This window comes from Leucoraja erinacea, chromosome 14 (assembly GCF_028641065.1).
Source record: "Leucoraja erinacea ecotype New England chromosome 14, Leri_hhj_1, whole genome shotgun sequence".
NCBI classification, from domain to species: Eukaryota; Metazoa; Chordata; class Chondrichthyes; order Rajiformes; family Rajidae; genus Leucoraja; species Leucoraja erinaceus.
Window position 1 is genome coordinate 46,134,711 of NC_073390.1, and position 23,967 is coordinate 46,158,677.

Sequence of the window (23,967 nt, forward strand, 5' to 3'; positions counted from 1 at the left end):
CCCTGTGCAACCTAATTCCGATTTTATCCAGAATAAATTATTTCACGACGATATCGGAGCAATTGGGCAATTAGGTAGAGCACTTACAAGCTGAATGGTTTAGTTTTGTTTAGTGATACAGTGCGAAAACAGGCCCTTCGGTCCGTCTGTGTCCGCGCCGACCAGCGATCCCCCGTGTGAACACAATCCCACGCACACGAGAGACAAGTTACATTTATACCAAGCCAATTAACCTTCAAACCTGTAGGGTCGTTGGAGTGTGGGAGGAAACCGGAGATCTTGGAGAAAACCCACGCAGGTCATGGGGAGAACGTACAAACACCATACAGACAGCACCTGCAGTCAGTATCAAACCCAGGTTTCTGGCACTGGAAAAGGCCAGAACAAAACAAGGCCAGCAGCAGATGATCAAGGAAGTGTGGAGCCCACAATGCGCCATTGTTGACTGGGGAAGAGGTTTAGTTATAGTTTAGTTTAGTTTAGTGATACAGCGCGGAAACTTCGGCCCACCGGGTCCGCGCCGACTAGTGAACCCCGCATATTGTCCCTAGTGGGTGTACATCCTACACACCCACTGGGGACAATTTTTAATTTACCAAGCCAATTAATCTACAAACTTGTACGTCTTTGGAATGTGGGAAGAAACCGAAGATCTCGGAGAAAACCCACGCGGTCACAGGGAGAACGTACAAACTCCGTACAGACAGCACCCATAGTCGGGGTTGAACCCTGGTCTCTGGCGCTGCAAGCGATGTAATGCAGCAACTCTACCGCTGCACCACCGTCCCGCAGGATGAAGGAATATGAAGGAAGATAATGAAGGAATACAAACAGTGAAATTAACAAAGGTACTAGGGTGGGGGAGGGGGTGGAGGTGAGGGAATGCAAGTGCTGCTTGAAGTTAAAGAAGTCAATGTTCATACCGCTGGGTTGTTAGCAAAATATGAGGTGCTGTTCCACCAATTTGCGTGTGGCCTCACTCTGACAATGGAGGAGGACCAGGACTGAACGTTCAGTGTGGGAATGGAAGGGGGAGTTCCACAACTGGGAGGTCACCTTCAACCCATGTCCTTTGGTTCTTTATTCCCCTACTCTGGGTAAAAGACTCTGCATTCACCCTGTCTATTTCCTTCATGACTTTATCCACCTCTGTGAGATCACCCCAGCCCTCCAAGGAAGTCCTGTGAAGTCCAAGCCTGCCCAACTCTTCCTTGAAGCTCGGGCTATAGTTCAAGATAAAAACTTGACTTTTTTTCGAAACTTTTTTAGTACAACGATGAACTTATTTTGCATATCAAAATGTCAGGATCATTCAAAAAACCTCCCAGGATTTCAATTATTTTGAAACCCCCCGGATAAAAGTTGAAAAGCACTTCAAAAAGCCAGTGCAACTTGCCACATTGAGAAGTGTCCTTGCGTGCATTCATTAATGTTGGCTTCTTCCCAGCTAAGCACATTTTAAGAAGGGGATGAATAATATACTCTTACACTATTAATTGTCAACCTTTTTCAACCACAATTAGACACAAATTATCTGAAATAACATGGGGCGGCAGGGTGGCGCAGTGTTGGTATTGCTGCCTTGCAGCACTTACAGCGCCAGTGACCCGTACTCGATCCCGACGATGGGTGCTTGTCTGTACGGGGTTTGTACGTTCTCCCCGTGACCTGCGTGGGTTTTCTCCGGGAACTTCGGTTTCCTCCCACACTCCACTGACGTTCAAGTTTGTAGGCTAATTGGCTTGGTATAAATGTAAATTAGAAGATAGGTGAAGGAGGAGGCCATTCGGCCCTTCGAGCCAGCACCAGTGTCAGTGTGCGGGGATCGATGGTCGGTGCAGACTTGGTGGGCCGAAGGGCCTGTTTTCACGCTGTATCTCCAAACTTAAACTAAACAGCTGATGAGAATTAAAAAATTAATACTGTTCACCAACTGAATTTGGAAATAATATTTTGTGAAAATTAATAGCAGCGTAGGAAGGAACTGCAGTTGCTGCTTGACACTGATGATAGGAACAATATGCTGGAGTAACTCAGCGGGGCGGGCTGCATCACTGGAGAGAAGGAATGGGTGACGTCTTGGGTCAAGACCCTTCTTCAGACTGAGAGTCAGGGGGAGAGGGAAACGAGAGATATGGAAGGGTCTCGACCCGAAATATCACCCATTCCTTCTTTCCAGAGATGCTGCCTGTCCTGCTGAGTTGCTCCGGCATTTTGTGTCTATCTTCAGATTAATAGCATTGACTTTCAATGGCAAAACGCATGGTACCACACAAACATTATGTATGAAATTTAAGAAAAGTTAAATCATAATCTAAACAATTCAACTTGTGTTGATAATGCGTAGATTGATATTCAGCTGTTTATATTTTAATGGCAACAAAGCAGTAATAAATCACTGTAACTTATTTTTGTGGCTCATTAATTAAAACACAAATGTATTTCAAGTCCAGTATACACTCAGGATTGCACAGTTCACCAGCCAACGTGGCAGGTTCCCCAATGATTCCAATAAGAATATTTTAATGCAGAAACTAATCGCATTCATTTCAGCTGTTGCGAGGCATTGTTTGGACCTTACTCCAGCACCTTAATCCATGGCGGCATGGTGGTGCAACGGTAGAGTCGCTGCCTTACAGCGCTTACAGTGCTAGGGTCCCTGGTTCGAACCCGACTACAGGTGTTGTTCTGCACGGAGTTTGTACGTTCTCCCCCCCCCCACACACTCTAAAGACGTACAGGTTTGTAGGTCAATTGGATTGGTATGAGTATAAAATGTCCCATGGAATGGATGAATGCAATGCTTTATTTGTACATGTGACAAGGGCACAGTGACATTATTTGCTTGCACACCCAAAGAATACAAATAGTGGCCACGTATAGGGATGTTTCATGGCAGTCGGGTCACGACCCATGACCCGTACTGTTGCTATGCTACTCCAAATGGAGTACAGGCGATGTACTGCAGGCAGACACTTACCATTGTTTCCAGCGTAGCGGGCCCGTTAAAACCCGCCGAAATTGTCAATTTTTGCGCTGTAAATAATTATGGAAATCGGGATAAGCGTGTGAGACATTTAGCCTACTTCAGAATTCCAATAGTGAATAGAAATGACGGTAGATAGAAGTGAGAGCTGAAGGGACAACAACAGACAGAGTGCTTGGCGAACATTGGCCGTTTGCTCACCGCATTTCATCAACTAAGGCATTATTTGTGTTGTTTCTTGATTCTTTGGCATCTAATAAATCTGGCTGTAAATTTTTTAAATCGCCCATGGTTCTCAAGTGGGTTTTTACATACAAATTGAAAACGCCTCTGAAACAAAATTTACAGCCAGATTGATCACTTCTGAGAATTTTTAGATACCAAAGAAATCAAGAAAAAACACAAATAGTGCCTTACCTTTGATGAAATGCAGTGAGCAAACGCGATAATTCCCAGTATTTTCAATTCCGATATCTGCACGGCCAATGTTCGCCAATCACTTTAGCTGCTGTTGTACCTTCAGATCTCGCTTCTCTTTACCTTCATTTCGTTTCACTTTTGGAATTCTGAAGTTGGGTACATGTCTCTCACACTTACCCCAACTTCCACAATTTTTTTCAGTGCAAATATTCAACATTTCGGTCGTTTTTAACAGGTAGGAAAGTACGAGGCTTGATTAAGCGGCTCCGTGCGTCAAGCCCTATGACCCAGTGACCTTGCGTGCAACCCCCCTATAAAGCTGACAAGGTTACACGCACGCCAACTCCCCCTTTTGTTCTCCCCTCCCCTTCCCCCCTCCCCTCCTTCCCACTCCCACTCCTCCTCTCACTCCCAGTCCCATAGTGTTAGTGTGCTGGGATTGCTGGTCGGTGACGATAGGGTGGGTCATACTTGTCACACAAAGGGTGGTAGGTGTATGGAACAAGCTGCCAGGGAAGGTAATGTTTAAGAAATGATTAGACAGGTACATGTATAGGACAGGTTTGGATGGATATGGACCAAACGCAGGCAGGTGGGACTAGTGTAATTGGGACATGGCCGGTGTGTGCAAGTTGGTCCGAAGGCCCTGTTTCCACACTCTATCACTCTATCACTCTATGATATTTTGGGTCTCTTTTTAAATCTCCAATTTACACACTCCTCACAGGGGCTTTCTGCACCTCTTCTCTTGTTCTCTGTTGATTTAACAAGAGTTACCTCAACACTTTATATCTTCCTTTGTCTGGACCTGGATCTGGATATAGTACGCTGAAAAGCTCTGGGTAGAGCATCACTCAGCACTGGCCACATTTTTTTTTACATTTTATTTAACCAAGCCAATTAACCTACAAACCAGTACGTCTTTGGAGTGTGGGAGGAAACCAATGATCTCGCGAAAAACCCATGCAGATCACGGAGAGAACGTACAAACTCCATACAGACAGCACCCGTAGTAGGGATCGAACCCGGGTCCCTGGTGCTGCATTTTGCCGTAATACAATACTATACAATACCGTTTATTTGTCATTTGAACCTCACATGAAGTTCAAACGAAATTTGGTTTCTGCAGCCATACAAGAAAAGAACCAAGACACACACCAACACAATTTACACAAGCATCCATCACAGTGAATCTCCTCCTCACTGTGATGGAAGGCAAAGTCTTGTCTCTCCCCATTCCTCTCCCGAAGTCAAAGTCAAAGCTCCCGGCGGGCGCTAGCAAGTCCCACGGCGACTTAAAGCCGCGCCGGGCGATGTAAAGCCCTGCTCCGGGTCTCGATGTTGGAGCCCCCGGCAGGCGCTGGCAAGTCCACGGCCATTTAAAGCCATGCCGGGTGATGTAAGGCCCCGCTCTAGGTCACTTTCAACCCCGCAATCCGTTGCCAGTGCCCCTCAAAGCGGTCTCCCACCGGGGACCCGCGAGCACCCGGTGTCACCATCCACCGGAGTCGGGTCGCAGCAGCGCGCCACCGCAGCTCTCCACGCTCCAAAGCTGGCCAGCTCTACGATGGTAGGTCCGCAGCTCCGCAGGCTCCGTGACTTGAGCTGTCGTTCCAGTTGGAGGCCGCTCCACGGTGCTAGGCCCCAACGGCAGGGAAAAGGTCGGGTCCCCGTACAGGGAAGAAATGTAAAAGTTTCCCCCACCCCCCACACATACACAGTCAAAAACCCACCACAAACTATACACTCAACAGGATAATAAAATAAAAAAAGACAGACGGACTGCAGCGGCCTCTGCGACATCGGTCGCGCCGCCAACCCTAAGGCAGCAACTCTGCCTTTACGCCACTGTGAATGGTTTGAAGGGCCAAATGGACTACTACTGAAGCTATTTTCTATGTTTAAACCAATGTTGTTAAACCAATGCTTTTATCAGGCAACAGAATCATCCTATCACCAACTAGAGATTGGTCCTAACATACCAGTTACCTCATTGGAGACCCTCGGACTATCTTTAATCGTACATGACTGGACTTCATCTTGCACACAACAGTATTCCCTTTATCCTGTATTTGTACTCTGCAGATGGCTTGATTGTAATTGTGTCTTTGGGCTGACTGGCTAGCACGCAACAAAAAAGCTTTTCACTGTACCTCGGTACACGAAACAATAATAAACTAAACTAAACTGTTTAATACGGGTGTCGGGGGTTATGGGGAGAAGGCAGGAGAATGGGGTTAAGAAGGAAAGATAGTCATAATTGAATGGCGGAGTAGACTTGATGGGCCGAATGGCCTAATTCTGCTCATATTATTTATGAACTTATGAAACAGATAACATATTGTAGAAACATAGAAAATAGGTTCAGTAGTAGTCCATTTGGCCCTTCAAACCATTCAATATGATCATGGCTGATCATCGTAAATTAATATTCCGTTCCTGCTTTCTCCCCATATCCCTTGATTCCGTTGGCCCAAAGAGCCATATCTAACTCTCTCTTGAAAACATCCAGTGAATTGGCCTCCACTACCTTCAGTGGCAGAGAATTCCACAGATTCACATCTCTCTGGGTGAAAAAAGTGTTTCTTTGAAGAAGAGGGAAAAGTAGAAGAGACACGTTAGTCCATGACCAGAAGCTGAACATGTTAATGATCAGGTTGGGGAAGAAGTTGCCTGATGCACAAGCTTAAGTAAGTTCAAAATGAAGAAAGTTTTTCCCAGATCATTCAGCGGTCTGAGGCCGAGATCGAGGATGGTCTGCCAGCTATGTCAACCCTGAGGTGATGATTACAATTTGCAATGCACAACTTTGCCCAAGTGTCGAGATGCTTGCTGTTTGATCATATGAGCAACATCACCTCACCATGCACAGCGCATGAGAAGCACGGTCAGTGCAGTGAACTTGTGAAGTGAGTGCTTGAGGCATCTAAATCATTACAGTTCTCCCACATTCCTCCCCGCACTGAGCAACTTGTCCTCTTGTAATACCCTTGCTCAAGGGATGACGAGCAGACTTGTGCAGAGATTTACATTCAGACAAGCTGGAAGTCTTTTCCTATTGATTATGGGGAGAAGGCAGGAGAATGGGGTCAGGAGGGAGAGAAAGATCAGCCAAGATTGTATGGCGGAGTAGACTTCATGTGCAGAATGGCCTAATTCTACACCTATTGCTTGTGACCTTATGACCATCTCTAGCAGACTGCCAAAGAGCTTTGGTTGATGGAGGCTGCAGTGGTTATAGCAACAGACCCTAGGGGAACTCCAGTAGGGCAGTAAAATGGTGCAGATGGAGCTGTTGCCTCATAGCGCCAGAGACCCAGGCCCAATGCAGGTGAAAAAACAGGAAAGGGGCACTGATTGTGGATAATCAGCCATGATCATATTGAACATGTTAAGGTACTGGCTCGAAGGGCAGAATGGCCTACTCCAGCACCTATTTTATATGTTTCTAAGGATTACATAGAAACATAGAAAATAGGTGCAGGATTAGGCCATTCGGCCCTTCGAGCCTGCACCACCATTCAATATGAACATGGCTGATCATCCACTCAGTATCCGGTACCTGCCTTCTCTCCATACCCCCTGATCCCTTTAGCCACAAGGGCCACATCTAACTCCCTCTTAAATATAGCCAATGAACTGGCCTCAACTACCTTCTGTGACAGAGAATTCCAGAGATTCACCACTCTGTGTAAAAAATGTTTTTCTCATCTCGGTGCTCAAAGATTCCCCCCTTATCCTTAAATTGTGACGCCTTGTTCTGGACTTCCCCAACATCGGGAATAATCTTTCTGCATCTAGCCTGTCCAACCCCTTAAGAATTTTGTAAGTTTCTATAAGATCCCCCCTCTAAATTCTAGAGAGTACAAGCCGAGTCTATCCAGTCGTTCTTCATATGAAAGTCCTGATATCCCAGGAATCAGTCTGGTGAACCTTCTCTGTAGTCCCTCTATGGCAAGAATGTCTTTCCTCAGATTAGGTACATTGGTAATAAACACTGCCCTTGTCCCAAAGCAAAGTGTTATAAAAAGTCATAAAATGTGGGGAAATTAGTATTTGCTGTTCTCCAGAGCAAAACTAATGAGACTTTCAGATTAAGTTCACTGGTTCAACAACTTATTTGTCCATCAACATTGCCACCATATGCTCGGCCAAGTGAAACAATGTCTTTTTCTCTCCTCTTATTTGTTGCTTAACTATCTTTTTCAAAAAATAAACTTTATTCAGAGTAATAAAAAAATTTATACAACACAAGAACAGTGCAAAAACTCTTCCAACATGCACAGTGTTTATATATTGAAGAGCGTTATATTCGATATTGTGATCACAAACTTGGTGTTAAGAAGGATGAGTGGGTGACCTCATTGAAACTTACAGAACAGTGAAAGGCCTGGATAGAGTGGACGTGGAGAGGATGTTTCCATTCATGGGAGAGTCTAGGACCAGAGGGAATAGCCTCAGAATAAAAGGACATCCCTTTAGAAAGGAGATGAAGAGGAATTTCTTTAGTCTGAAGGTGGTAAATCTGTGGAGGCCAAGCCATTGGGTATTTTTAAGACGCAGATTGACTGATTCTTGATTAGTAAGGGTGACAAGGGTTTCTGGGGAGATGGTAGGAAAATGGGGTTGAGAGGGAAAGATAGATCAGCCATGATTGAGTGGTCGAGTAGACTCGATGGGTCGAATGGCCTAATTCTGCTCCTATTGCCTATGATCTATGACCTATCCTTATACCAAGCGTCAAGAGTGTTTTATTGTCATATGTCCCAGGTAGAACAATGAAATTCTTACTTGCAGCAGCACAACAGAATATGTCAACATGGTACACTGTAAAAAAGAGTTCAGTGTGTATATACACACGCATCAATAAATAATAGTGCAATAATAACAATAATAGTATATGTGGTTCAGAGCTTATTTGAGGTTTTAGTGTTTAATAGCCAAATTTGCTGTGCCTCCGTCCCGTTCATGGGCCCCCCCTCCACTGAGGTGATATACCTACCCTGGTTTGGAGGTGTGTCACCACCATATCCCACCCCTCAATTTATTTAAAACATTCCCCTTTTTTAATGATGAAGCTACTTTCTAGTTTATAGTATCCAACCCAACTTCATAAATACCACAAAATGAACAGATAGACACAATGGGACAGGCAGCAAGCCTGGAGAGAAGGAATGGGTGACGTTTTGGGTCGAGACCCATCTTCAGACTCAGATCCTACACATTTGGTCCACTCCGCTGCAAAATCTCAAGGTATGTCTACTTTGAAGAGGCTCTCCTCCTCTCTTTGACGAGAGTTCAGAATCCTACACAAAATAGGCAGGTTATGTCTTGGTTTGAGTTTTTACCTGTTGAAAATGTATTTTCCTCGGATTAGTCTGATGTTTACTTCCTCCAAAGGCAGGCCACTTCCTGACATTCTTAGCAACAGCAATCAAACCTAATCTCCATCCAGTCGCTTCCAGTGCAAACATGCCGGGTTTACTTAGTCATTCTCATTGGTAATTCTGGTGGTAACCTCTGCATCCTTTCACCCCATTTATTCACGGTGTCTGCCATCTAGTTCAAACATTAAGTTACAGTGCCGTTCCGTGATGACAGAATGATTATGTATGTTTCAAACTTTTCAGCCTGAATATAAGTACAATTGGTGCCGAATGAAGATGAAATGGAATATTTGTGGAAGCTGATGTAAATGTCGGCTGATTGTGTTGACTTTTCGAAGAGCACAAGCCACGTTGGAGTTATTATCATCTGCACAAGGATAGTGAGGTACAATGAAAATCTTGCTTGCAACAGCACAACTGATACATACTCAACACATAAATCATTGGGTGGCGCAGCGGTAGAGTTGCTGTCTTACAGCGCCGGAGACCCAGGTTCGATCCCGACTACGGCTGCTGTCTCTACGGAGTTTGTACGTTCCCCCCAGGACCTGCGTAGGATTTCTCCGAGTTCTTTGGTTTCCTTCCACACTCCAAAGACGTACAGGTTCATAGGCTAATTAGCTTGGTATAAATGTAAATTGTCCCTAGTGTGTGTAGGGTAGTGTTAGTGTGTGGGGATCGCTGGTCGGTGCGGACTTGATGGGTCGAAGGGCCTGTTTCCATGCTGTATCCTTAACTAAAACTAAACATAACATATACATACATTACGTAAATAGGATTGTGCAGGTCGATCCAGGTTGATTGCAGGAAATATGCTTTTTTGGTTTGTTTTAAATGCACCAAGCATTAAGAAATATTACTAAATTTGAATCTGCCAAATACTTGCACTGCTATTAATTAGCAATTATCGTGTATTTTACAGCTATTATTCTCGGATAATTCCCATACTCCCACAGGAGATATTACAATTATGGAGGTCACTAATAAAATTTAGTAAAAGATGCTATCCAAAGTTACAATTATAGCAAGCTATCTTTTCCAGAGCACATTATTGGTGGAATAACTGCACTCCCACTGTTTTTGCAAGCTTCTATTAACTTGTTTCACAAAGTCACTGCCTGTCTTGGCACCAGGTTGCAAGAAGACAGCTTGCCATTAATAGACACAAAATGCTGGAGTAACTCAGTGGGATAGGCAGCATCTTTGGAGAGAAGGAATTTGTGACATTTCGGGTCGAGACCCTTCTGCAGACTACCCCCCGCCCCTCCCTTCCAGCCCCCCTCACCCCCCAGTAACGTCACCAATTATTTTTATCCAGTGACGCTGCCTGTCCCACTGAGCTAATGCAGCATTTTGTGTCTCTCTTCGGTTTGAACCAGCATCTGCAGTTCCTTCCTACACAACTTGCCATTAATGCTGTCTAATGCCGTAAACGTTTTACGTTCGTCGAAAAGTTTTGTCAGATTGAGTATTTCAATGCAATGCGTAGGTAAAATTAATTTTTGTAGCTTGCCAGCTCTGCCAGTTATAAAACAAAATTCACCTCACATTTGATTCATTTGGCCTGACTTGGTCTCCATAGCCCTTTAGGTTTAGTTTAGTTGAATTTCAATTCATGACCCACATTAGAAACAAACAAGTATCTACACCACTTCAAAAACTATTGTGAGCCAATTTCTTTTTTTGTTTCCTAGTTATTATTGGAACATAAAATACAGAACAGTTCAGTACGTGAACAGGTCCTTCAGCCCACAATTTGGGTGAGGCACATAATACTGAGACCAACTCTTATCTGCCTGCACAAAGTCCATATCCCTCCATTCCCTGTATATCCATGTGCCAATCCAAAAGTCTCCTCAACGCCACTATCGTAGCAGCCTCAACCACCAGCTCCGGCAGTGTGTTGCAGGCACTTACCACACTAGGTGCAAAAAAAAACTTGCTCTGCACATCACCTTAAAATTTTCCCCTTTCACTTTAAGGCTCACTGTAGCATACAAAACAGAGCGATTCACTGTACCTCAGTACATGTGACAATAATGGACTTAAACCTTAAACCTTGTCTCTGCAACTGATGCACTACAATGTTGAGAACCATATTCCGCATTCTGTAACTTGCCCTTTGCTCTACCTATTGTATTTGAGTTTGACTTGATTGTATTTATGCCTAATATCATCTAATCTGATTGAATAACATGCAAAACAAAACTATTCACTGTACCTCGGTACATGTGACAATAATAAACCTACACCTACACTTGGACAACTTTCATAATCAGGATGACATGTAGCAAGTAATATATTTTTACCAAGACAACAAACCTACAAAACCTGTACGTCTTTGGAATGTGGAAGGAAACCGGAGCAGCCGGAGAAAACCCACGCACACAGGAGAACAGTGTGTTAGCTGCAGGGAGATTTAGATTGTTTTCTCTGGAATATCGGAGGTTGTGGAGAGACCTTTTTTAGTTTTAGTTTAGAGATACAGAGCGGAAACGAGCCCTTCAGCCCACCGACTATGCTGTGACCAGCGATCTCCGTAACTAGCACTATCCCACACACACACACAAGGGATAATTTACAATTATACCAAGCCAATTGACCTACAAACCTGTTTGTCTTTGTAGTGTGGGAGGAAACCGGAGATCCCGGAGAAAACCCAATAAGATCACGAGGAGAATGTCCAAACTCGGTACAGACAGTACCCGTAGTCAGGATCGAACCCGGGTCTCTGGCGCTGTGAGGCAGCAACTCCACCGCTGAGCCACCGTGCCACCACGATTTACCCAATTTGTTTGGATAGCATGTAAAACAAAGCTATTAACTGTACCTCGGTACACCTGACAATAATAAACCTAATCCTACTGCACCTGGACAACTTCAGGCTGAGGATGAAATGTAGCAAGTAATATGTATTTTTTGTTACATGGGTACCAGCCAATGACTGGATCAGAAAGTCTATGGGTTAATTGTGTTTCACAATGCCAGTGCATGCTTGAGTTTATTTCCAATTTCTCCCCATTATTCGTAAAATGCAACGTTACCAAACTGCGATAAAAAATAATTCTGTTTGTTGCTTCTCATTTATCTTCTCATGACTTTCATCAACTTGCAAAGGATTGGAGTGACATTCGCACAATGTGGCAGTAAATACAAATAGCTTTTTTGCCTTATCTCGAGCATTGCATGCCTGATGTCTCGTGTAGCCTCGGGGTAATTACATACTTTGCAGGGATATTTTGTAAAAGATGTGTCATTTGCATCACAATTCACATAAACAGGTGTGTTGACTTCCCAAATTCTGAATAGTTCATTAATTTATACAAATCTGGGTCAGGATTTTGAAGTTATTTGGCAGTGAAAGTGTATTTCTGGCTTGATCAAGTGTGTAGACATTGTATACAAAGTACTTACTTTAACTCATCATTTTGTAGCTGAAATTCTGTTTTAACAAAAAATTCTCTTTCTTGCATCCTGATTAATTATTTTTAAAACCGCTCTCTGATAAAGGAAGTGGCGGCGCTGTGAAACGGTTGCGGCTCGCCTGCAGTCTGTCTGTTTTCACTTTTTTTGTGTTGTTTTTTTTGTCTAGTTCAGTTAAACCTTTGGTTATTAGGTGGTGTTATGTGTGGGGGGGGGGGGGGGGGGGGGGGGCTGAAACAGGGCTTTCTGTCTCTCTCTTTGGGGGAATTAGACTTTTTTTATCGTATCCCCCTTCTCTTCCCCCGCCTGAGCTGAGGCCTAATGGCAGAGTTGGCGGCCTCCAACCTGCGACCAACCTCGAGGCTCTGGAGGTAGAGCCAGCCAGGACTCACCAACGCGAGGCTGGCCGTTTTCGAGCTGCAGTGGCGTTCGGACAGCGGCACGACTCGGCGCCCCAGTGAGGGCGGACGGCGCGGGGCTGAAACACTCCTGTGTGGGCGGCCCGGCTACCGGCTGGAAGGCGCTCCCGTATGGGCGGCCTGGGTCCCGCCTGGAAGGTGCTCCCGTGTGGGCAGCGCGGTACGGGGCTGAGACGCTCTCGGGTGGGCGGCCCGGTGTGGGGCGGAGACGGTGCTCCGGTGGCTGAGGCGGCGTTCTGGCGGCAGCGACCTGCACCCGGGGCTCGGCCGCAGGCCAGTGGACGACATCGTCGGGAGCTCGCAGGTCACAGGTTGGTGCCTGTTTTCCGGAGCTCCCGTGGCAACAGCTGCGTCCGCTGGACTGGAGGACGGCAGCTTCGACCACCCCCGGGCCACGGAACTTGAACTGCAGGACTGACTTACCATCGCCCGGTGGGGTATCGCCTCAACGCAGAGGGAGAAGAGGAGGGAAGAGACAGTAACTCTAAGACTTTTGCCTCCATCACAGTGAGGAGGTGCTTGGGGAACTCACTGTGGTGGATGTTAATTTGTGTTTATTGTGTGTTGTTATTATTACATGTATGGCTGCAGGCAACAACATTTCGTTCAGGTCTGAATGACAAATAAAGGATTCAAATTTAAATATAGAGAGTTAAAAACAAAATGATGTCTCAGATTGCAAGCAGTGGCAGTGAAGATTGACACAAAACGTTGCATTAACTCAGCGGGACAAACAGCATCTCTGAAGGGAAAGAATGGGTGAAGTTTTGGGTCAAAACCCTTCTGCAGACTCTAGTCTGAGGGAGGATCTCGACCTGACAAGTCACCCATTCCTTCTCTCCAGAGACGGTGCTTGTCCTGCTGAGTTACTGCAGCGTTTTGTGTCTATCGATAGGAATAGACTTCCAGCTTGTCTGAATGTAACTTCAGTTAGAACAGCATCTGCAGTTCCTTCCTACTCAGAAGTTGCAGTGAGCTCAGTTTATTGTCATGCATACCAAGGCACAGTGAAAAGCTTTTGTTGCGTGCTATCCAGTCAGCAGAAAGACAATACATGATTACAATCGACCCATTTACATTGTATCGATACATGATATGGGTATAACGTTTAGTGCAAAGTAAAGCCAGCCAAGCCTAGGATCAAGGATAGTCCGTGGGTCACCAATGAGGTAGATAGTAGTTCAACCTTGCTCTCAGGTAGTGGTAGGATGATTCAGTTGCCTGATAACAGCTGGGAAGAAACTGTCCCTGAATCTGGAGGTATGCGTTTTCACACTGCTGTACCATTTGCCTGATGGGAGAGGGGATGCAACCCAGTTCATCACATGAACCAGCCTTCTCCCTCCCCCGGTCAACCCTATCTATACTTCACGCTGTCTCATGAGAGCAGCCAACATAAACAAGGGTCCAGAGGCGGTTTATGAGAATGATCCCAGGAATGAGTGGGTTAACGGATGAGCGCTTGGCGGCACTGGGCCTGTACTCGCTGCAGTTTGGAAGGATGAGGGGGATCTCATTGAAACTTACTGAATAATGAAAGACCACGATAGAGTGAATATGGAAAGGATGTTTCCACTAGTGGGAGAGTCTAGGACCAGAGGGTGCAGTCTCAGAATAGTTTAGTTTAGTTTGTAGTCACGTGCACCGAGATACAGAAAAAAGCTTTAATAATAATATAGAATAAAAGGACGTACCTTTAGAAAGGAGATGAGGAGGAATTTCTTTAATCAGTGCACGGTGAATCTCTGGAATTCATTGCCACAGAAGTCTGTGCAGGCTGATATTGGATATTTTTAAGGCGGAGATTGACAGATTATGAAGAAGGGTCTCGACCCAAATCGTCACCCATTCCTTTTCTCCACAGATGCTGCCTGTCCCGCTGAGGTACTCCAGCATTTTGTGTCTATCTTCAGTGTAACCCAGCATTTGCAATTCCTTGCCACACACAGATTCTTGATTAGTAAGTGTGTCAGGGGTTGCGGGGAGAAGGCGGGAGAATGGAGTTGAGAGGGAAAGATAGATCAGCCATGATTGAATGACAGAATAGACTTGATGGGCCGAATGGCCTAATTCTGCTCCTGTCACTTTTGAATTTGAACATATTGGAGAGATCATTTATGTCGGCTTCAGATCCTTCTGTTAATGTTGATGAATACAACAGCTCGACAGTATGCAACCCCGTATTGAAGAACACCTTGAAGAACAAGGGCGGCACAGTAGTAGAGTTGCTGCCTTACAGCGCTCGCAGTGCCAGAGACCCGGGTTCGATCCCAACTACGGGTGCTGTCTGTACAGAGTTTGTACCTTCTCCCCGTGATCGTGTGGGTTTTCGCAGAGATCTTCATTTTCCTCCCACACTCCAAAGACATGCAGGTTTGTAGGCTACCCGGCTTGGTATGAATGTAAATTGTCCCTAGTGTGTGTAGGCTAGTGTTAGTGTGTGGGGATCGCTGATCGGTGTGTACTCGGTGGGCCGAAGGGCCTGTTTCTGCTCTGTATCCTTAACTAAAACTAAACATAACATATACATACATGACATAAATAAGATTGTGCATGTCGATCCAGGTTGATTGCAGGAAAGTAGCTTTTTTGGTGTTGTTTTGTTTCGAGATACAGCATGGAAGTAGGGCACCCGCCCACTGAGTCCACACCCACCATCCATCAACCGTTCACACTAGTTCTATGTTATCCCACATTTCCATCCACTCCCTACACACTGGGGGCAATTTAACGAGGCAAAATAACCTGCAAACCCGCATTTCTTTGGGATGTGGGATGAAATCGGAGCACCCGGAGAAAACTCACAGGGAGAAGGTGTAAACTCAGAACAGTGAGCGCCTGTGGTCATGATTAAACCCGGGTCTCTGGTGGCAGGGAGGTAGCAGAACTACTCACCCCGTTCCTACACCTGGTGAGATGGTACTTCAGGCTTCTGTACCTCCTGTACTGCAGCTACAATGAGAAGTGGGCAAGGCCTGGATATGTGACAGGGCACAGTGAAAGTCTTTGCTGTGCAAACCACATACAAAGCATGTAAAGGGTAGCCACGTAAAGGGCACCAAAAAAGTTACAAAGTGCTCAATGGTCCCACTTTGTTCTCGGTGCCCACCCCCCACCCCCACACCAAGTTCCCTCTTCACTCTGAGCATCCCCCCAAGCATTCAGTGGTCAGTTTGGGCCATGATCTGCATGCAGGTTTGTTTAAGATGCACCAAGCATTAAGAAATATTACTAAATTTGGATCGGCCAAAAACCTGCACTGCTATCAATTGGCAATTATCGCGTATTTTACAGTTATTATTCTCGGATAATTCTCAAACTCTCAATGGAGATATTACAATTATGCAGCTCACTAATAAAATGTATTAAAAGATGCTATCCGAAGTTACAATTATAGCAAGCTATCTTTTCCAGAGCACATTATTGGTGGAATAACTTCACCCCCACTGTGTCTATTCACTTGTTTCACAAAGCCACTTCCTGTCTTGACACCAGGTTACAAGAAGACAGCTTGCCATTAATAGACACAAAATGCTGGAGTAACTCGGCGGGACAGGCAGCATCTCTGGAGAGAAGGAATCGGTGACATTTCGGGACGAGACCCTTCTTCAGACTCCCCCTCCGGTAAAGTCACCCATTCCTTCTCTCCAGTGACACTGCCTGTCCCACTGAGCTACTCCAGCATATGGTGTCTATCTTTGGTTTAAACCAGCATCTGCAGTTACTTCTTACACAGCTTGCCATTATAACCATATAACCATATAACAATTACAGCACGGAAACAGGCCATCTCGGCCCTACAAGTCCGTGCCGAACAATTTTTTTTCCCCTTAGTCCCACCTGCCTGCACTCATACCATAACCCTCCATTCCCTTCTCATCCATATGCCTATCCAATTTATTTTTAAATGATACCAATGAACCTGCCTCCACCACTTCCACTGGAAGCTCATTCCACACCGCTACCACTCTCCGAGTAAAGAAGTCCCCCCTCATATTACCCCTAAACTTCTGTCCCTTAATTCTGAAGTCATGTCCTCTTGTTTGAATCTTCCCTATTCTCAAAGGGAAAATACATTACTGCTGCCTGGTGTTGTAAACATTTTATGTTCGTCGTAGAATTGTGTCGGATGGAGTCTTTCAAAGCAATGCATATGTAAAATTAATTTCTGGAGCTTGCCGGCTCTGCCAGTTTAAAAAAAAAAATTCACCTCACATTAACCTCAATTTGTTAGCCACTGAACTAATGATTCCTTTATTGTCTTCGTAGATCACAGCATTATTATAGGCTGCAAGTGAATTAAAAGCAGATTCCTCCCTCAGTGATCAAGACCACAAAGGCTTTGCTTACAATGTAATTGTTCTTGGGTTAAATGATTGAGTTACCACTGGGATAAATATGGCAAGAATCTATCCTAGTGACATATACCGTGGATACCGTGCTGAATATCTATCTCCTAATGCAGAACGTACTTTTAAAGCAGTCTTGTGTATATGTTCGAGAACAGTAACATTAAAGGCAACAGCAAAAATGTATATGCAATTTTAAACCCTGGCTCGAGACATCATGAACCAGGTGGCACAGCTGTAAAGTTGGTGTCTTACAGCATCAGAGACTTGGGTTTGCTATATTTATGAGGGAGTTAGATGTGGCCTTTGTGGCTAAAGGGATCAGGGGGTATGGAGAGAGGACAGGTATGGGATACTGAGTTGGATGATCAGCCATGATCATATTGAATGGTGGTGCAGACTCGAAGGGCCGAACGGCCTACTCCTGCACCTATTTTCTATGTTTCTTTTTTTTCACTTAAATTTTTATTGATTTTTAAGAGATATATACAAAACAGTGCAACACTATGTTTATGTTTCTATGTTTCAATCCTGACGACGGGTGCTTGTTTGTATGGAGTTTGTACTTTCACCCCGTGACCCGTGGGACTTTTCTCCGCGTACTCCGGTTTCCTCCAACACTGCAAAGACGTACGGATTTGTAGGTTTACAGGCTTGGAAAAATTGCAAATCACCTCTGATGTGTGTAGAATAATGTTAGTGTGCAGGGATTGCTGGTCGGCATGGACTTGGTGGGACGAAGGGCCTGTTCCCGTGCTGTACTAAATTAAACTAAACTAAATTGCAGATGCTGGTTTACGAAAAAAAGACACACACAGCTGGAGAGCGGGTCAGACGGCATCTCCGGAGAACGTGGATAGGTGGCAATGACGAAGGGTCCCATCCTGAATTGTCACGTATCGCAGCCTTCTATAGTCAGTGGGTGGTGAATCTGTGGAACTCTTTGCCACAGAAGGCTGTGTGGACCATGTCAATGGATATTTTTAAGCAGAGGTAGACAGATTCTTGATTTGTACGGGTGTCAGGGGTTATGGGGAGAAGGCAGAAGAATAGGGTTAGGAGGGAGAGATAGATCAGCCATCTATCGCGGAGTAGACTTGATGGACCGAATAGCCTAATTCAGCTCCTATCATTAGACCTTACGACCTATCACCTAAGCTAGAAAATCAATTAAAGGATGTATACATGCAGGTTTACACCGAAAATAGACACAAAATGCTGGAGTAACTCAGCGGGACTGGCAGCATCTCTGGAGAGAAGAAATGAACAATGTTTCAGGTCAAGACCTTTTTTCAGAGAACCAGTTTTAATCCTGACCTCGGTTGCTGTCTGTGTGGAGTTTGCACGGTCTCCCTGTGACAATCGACAATAGACAATAGGTGCTGGAGTAGTCCATTTGGCCCTTCGAGCTATTCAATGTGATAATGGCTGATCATCCCCAATCAGTACCCCGTTCCTGCCTTCTCCCCATATCCCCATCTTTAAGAGCCCGATCTAGCCCTATCTAGAATACGTGGGATTCTTCCCACATCCCAGAGATGTTCAGGTTTGTAGGTTTATTGGCCTCTGTAAATTGCCCCGTGTGTGCAGGGACAGCGAAAGTTGGATAACATAGAACAGGTGTGAACGGGTGATCGATGGCCTGTGAGCACCTAATGGGCCGAAGGGCCTGTTTCCACGCTGTATCTTTCAATCAATCAATCAATCAATCAATCAATTAATAGATAAACTGGAAAGAAGAATAGTATCTTGATTCATACAGTCATAGAGCCACAGGGTCACACAGCATGGAAACAGGCCCTTTGGCCGGAAGATAGACACAAAATGCTCGAGTAACTCAGCGGGACAGGCAGCAACTGTGGAGGGAAGGAATGGGTGACATTTCGAGTCGAGACCCTTCTTCAGCCCAACTTGCCCACACCGGCCAACATGTTCCAGCTACTCTAGTCCCACCTGCCTGCGTTTGGCCCTTATCCCTCTAAACCTGTCCTGTCCATGCACCTGTCTAATTGATTTTCAAAACGTTACGATAATCCCTGCCTCAACTACCTACTCTGGCAGCCTCTTATATAGCCTCATGTATAACATTCGGAAAGATGAACACATTCAGATTCAAAGGGGACTCAAAGATCAACACCTTCAGATTCAAAGAGAAATCAGAAGATTCTCACTGTAAAGATTACAAGGGTGAAGATTATACTGGAGACTCTCATGAGACAGGAGGCCTGTCAAGGTGAAACTTAAAGAAATCCTGTTTGATCATCTCCAATGTGGAGGAGTCACAATTGAATATGATTGAAATGCAGTTACTTGAAGTACTGAGCTTTTGATGTGATACCTTAACATTTGCTTTAATTCTGCATCGGTCTAGATCCTGCCTCATTTACCTGGATGGATTCCATTCTTTATGTTCAGTTTATTTTTCAGTCCGTTCATTGTCATGTGCAGGGGCGGAAAACCCGGGGGGACCAGAGGGGACACGTCCCCTCCATGTTTTGAGAGGTGGGGGACATCCCCCCCCCCAAGTTTTTGTAATCCGGATTTTAAAACCCGGTGAAATCTCCGCTTTCTGTGAGACAGTGGGGGTGGGACTGATGATCGAGGGCGCCGATTGGATAAGAGAGACATAGGTCAATGGGGGCGGGACATGATTCAGCGCGATGATTGGAGGAGTGGCACAGACCTGCGCCTCATCCGCAGCCAGGATGATCCCGGCCGGGTCTCCGGCGCTGTCCCGTCCCCTTCCGAGTACCCCCCACCTCCCCGCGGGTGGCCAGAGAGGTCGGCAGCAAAGATCCTCCGCTATAGGATCTTTGGTCGGGAATCAGACGGGCCAGCGCAGAGAAACAGCGCTAAACCCAGCTAACTCTGCCTGTCCCACCAGGTGAGCCTACAACCCTTCCTGGACTTGCGGGAAATATGGCCAGCGCCGGGAAGCAGCGCTGGTATCCCGTCAATCCAGACAGGGCTGTTGGTTAACCCGGTGAGACAGGCAGTGTTGTGCTGCATTTAACGCTGGATTGAGTCTCCGAAGCCTCGCGCATTTGTGTGTGAGTGTGCGCATGCGCGCGTGGCCGCCAAAAAATTGTGTCCCCTGTCCCCTCCATGTTTTGATAGCGAGTTCCGCTCTTGGTAATGTGTACCAAGGTACAGTGAAAAGCTTTTGTTGCGTGCTATCCAGCAAGCGGAAAGACAATACATGATTACAATCGAACCATTTACAGTGTATAGGTACATGATAAGGGAATAATGTTTAGTGCAAGGTAAAGCCAACACAGTCCGATCAAGGATAGTCCGAGGGTCTCTAATGAGGTAAACAGTAGTTCAGGACTGCTCTCTGGTTGGGGTAGGATGGCCACTATGCTTCACATACTCGGCAAACTCCAGTGTTTATCGTGACAGATAGTATGTGCGTGATACCTAGCACACAATGCATCTGTGGAGGAAGAAACTGCAGATGCTGGTTTAAATCGCAGACACAAATCGCTGGAGTAACTCAGCGTCTCAGAAGAGAAGGAATGGGTGACGGTTCGGGTCGAGACCCTTCTTCAGACTATTTTCAGGGGAGAGGGAGATACACAGATAAGGAAGAGTAAGGTGTGAAAACAGGACAAAGGGAATGATGATCAAGGAAAATGTAGTATAAATCATTATTAATTGGGAGAAAGTAACAACAACAAAGCAAACACAGATAAACTGTAACTAGAGACATAGAAACATAGAAAATAGGTGCAGGAGTAGGCCATTCGGCCCTTCGAGCCTGCACTGCCATTCAATATGATCATGGCTGATCATCCAACTCGGTATCCTGTACCTATCTTCTCTTCATACCCCCTGATCCCTCTAGCCACAAGGGCCACATCTAACTCCTTCTTAAATATAGACAATAAACTGGCCTGAACTACCTTCTGTGGCAGAGAATTCCACAGATTCACCACTCTAGGAGGTAGGACAATAGGACTGGGAAGGGGGAGGGATGGAGAGAGAGAGAAAGGAAGGGGTTAAAGTTAGAGGTCAAAGTTCATACCGCTGGGGTGTAAGCTGCCCAAGTAAAATATGAGGTGGTGTTCTTCCAATTTATGCTGGGCCTCACTCTGACAGTGGAGGAAGGCCCAGGACAGAAAGATCAGTGTGGGAATGGGAGGGGTAGTTAAAGTGTTTAGCAACTGGGAGATCAGGTAGATTTAGGCGGACTGAGCGGAGGTGTTCTGCGAAACGATCGCCGAGCCTGCGCTCAGTGCCAATTTAAAGACATATTGCATCCATGTGTTTCACAGCACTCTGCAGAGGAAGCTCTAATCTGTATGTGATTCACTCTATACCCGAGGGGACCATGTGGATGGAACATTACTGTAATATTTTTGATGTTACCCTGTTTTCACACAACCTTTGCGTCTTTTTCAGGATGGACGATGACAGCGAGGACAACATTTGTAACAAGATGGACACGAAAAGAAGAAGACACAACCTCCCTTACAATTATGGCCAAAATGATTATAGCAACTATTAACTTAACAGCCCTTCCACTGACTATACATGTTATTATTCCAGAGTAACATTAGTTTTGCAGTCTGAAAACTGCGACCACCATATTCAAGAATAGCTTTTTCCTCCAACAATCATCAGGCTCTTGAACACTGCACAACAAAAGACTTAACAGTGGAATGTCTTTGGTTCTTTAGTTAAGTTAAGTTGAGTTGAGTTGAGTTAAATTAAGTTGTTGAGTTAAGTTAAGTTGCGCTGTTGATTTGAATTGAGTTGAGTCGAGTTGAGTTGAGTTAAGTCGAGTTAAGTTTAGTGATACTGCATGGAAACAGGTTCTTCGTCCCACCGGGTATGCGCTGACCATCGATCACCCGTTCGCATTGCTACGATGTCATCCCACTTTGGCATCCGCTCCCTGCACACTGGAGGCAATTTACAGAGGCCAATTAACGTACAAACCCACATGACTTTGGGATAGTGAAGGAAACTGAAGCGCCCACGCAGTCACAGGGAGAAGGTGTAAACTACGCACTAACAGTACCCAAAGTCAGGATGGAACTGGGTCTCTGGTGCTGTATGGCAGCAGCTCTACCAGTTGCACTGCAGACTTTGGGCTTTTTCTCGCACTAGTGTTGGAGTTATTAATTTGTTGATTTTTTTTGTTTTATTATATACTACACTAAGTGGGACCCGTTGGATCCCAGCATCAAATGGGAGGGCTGGTCCCCCAACGCAATATTCCACCTCTCCACCAATTCCATTATTTGGTGGACGGGGGGGGGGGGGAGCTTTTTGGAGTGCTAGTATGGGAGTTGTGGGCTGGAGAGTGGTTTCGAGAGGGCTAGTATGGACATTGTGGGCCGAATGGATTCTTGGACTGGTGGCTCAGTCACTCAAGCCGGTTGTGCTGGCAGTTCACACACTCATGACTGGTGGGCTGGCAGTTGACTTGCGGCTATTCCTTTAAATTCCATTTCAAGCAGGGTGCAAGGCCACCGAATTCAAGTGCAGTTTCTTACCACTTCAAGCAGAGTGCAAGGCTACTACAGACAGCAAGTCGTGACCACTCCCTCTTCCATCTTGCAGAGACTGAGGCACACCCACACGTCTGGGTTTTATAGTCTCCTCCCCTCTCCAACCAAAAGGGGCATGGCCTTAATGGCGTTATTGACAGGAGAGAAAATCTCAACATTTTTAAAACACTAATAACTCTTTTATTTTTAATCGATGGGAAAAATCCTCGGCACCTGATGAGTGGAGAGAGACTCTGAGTTAGATGGCCAAACATCACAGCCGTACGTGGTAACATTTTTTTCTAAAATCACTATAAAGCGCAAACAGGAAGTGGTCAAGATTAGACTTTTAATTATATAGAATGCAAGGCAACTTTAATTAGGCAAGGCAGCTTTAATTAGGCAAAGCAACTTTAATTAAGCAAGGCAACTTTAATTAGGCAAGGCAACTTTAATTAGGCAACACAGCTTTAGCATTTCCAAACCAAAGGCAACACAGCTTTAACATTTCCAAACTATATTTTCAAACCACATTAAGGGCACTGACAGGTCAGTAAAACCACTTACAGTTTAGTAGACATGTGTTCAGTGTCATTCACAGCACAGACTGAGAGACGTGAACCTCTCTCGTCCCCCATCTAGTAGAGACTGACTGAGGCACTCAACACTTCCGGGTTTTATAGTTCCTCTGGAAGGGGCGTGGTCTTCAGGAGAGAGAATCTCAACATTTTTTAAACACTAATAACTCTTTTATTTTTCATCGATGGGAAAAATCCTCTTGTCCTGTGCAGTGGAGGGGGAGGGGGAGGGGGGGGGACGGGGACGAAGGGTTTCAGCCCGAAACGTTGCCTATTTCCTTCGCTGCTGCACCCGCTGAGTTTCTCCAGCATTTTTGTGTATCTGGGACTGAGTAAGATGGCCAAAAATCACAGCCGTAAGTGGCAGCATTTTATCTAAAATCAATATAAATAACAACAGTGGAAGTGGTTTTAAACACATAACTCTTTTATTTTTCATCGATGGGAAAAATCCTCTTGTCCTGTGCAAGGGAGGGGGGGGGACAAGGGGGGTACGAAGGTTTCATGGCCCGAAACGTTGCCTGTTTCAAAACATGGAGAGATTTCCTTCGCTGCTTTTTCACAGTATCTAAAATCAAATATTATATATGTGTATTGTATTAACACATCTATTATACTTCTGCAATTAAGAATTTAATTGTTCAGTTGGTAGTACATATAGCACTTAAAAACTATTGGATCTTGACACTTATCTTGAATAGTGGAGATTGTAATATAATGGAATCATTCCAACCCCCATTCATTCAAACACATTTGTATCTGCTCCACACACACTAGGGGCAATTTACAGAGGCCAATTAACATTCAAACCCAGGATAGACACAAAAAGTTGAAGTAAAACTCAGCGGGCCAGGCAGCATCTCTGGAGAGAAGGAATGGGTGCCATTTGTTCTCTCCAGAGATGCTG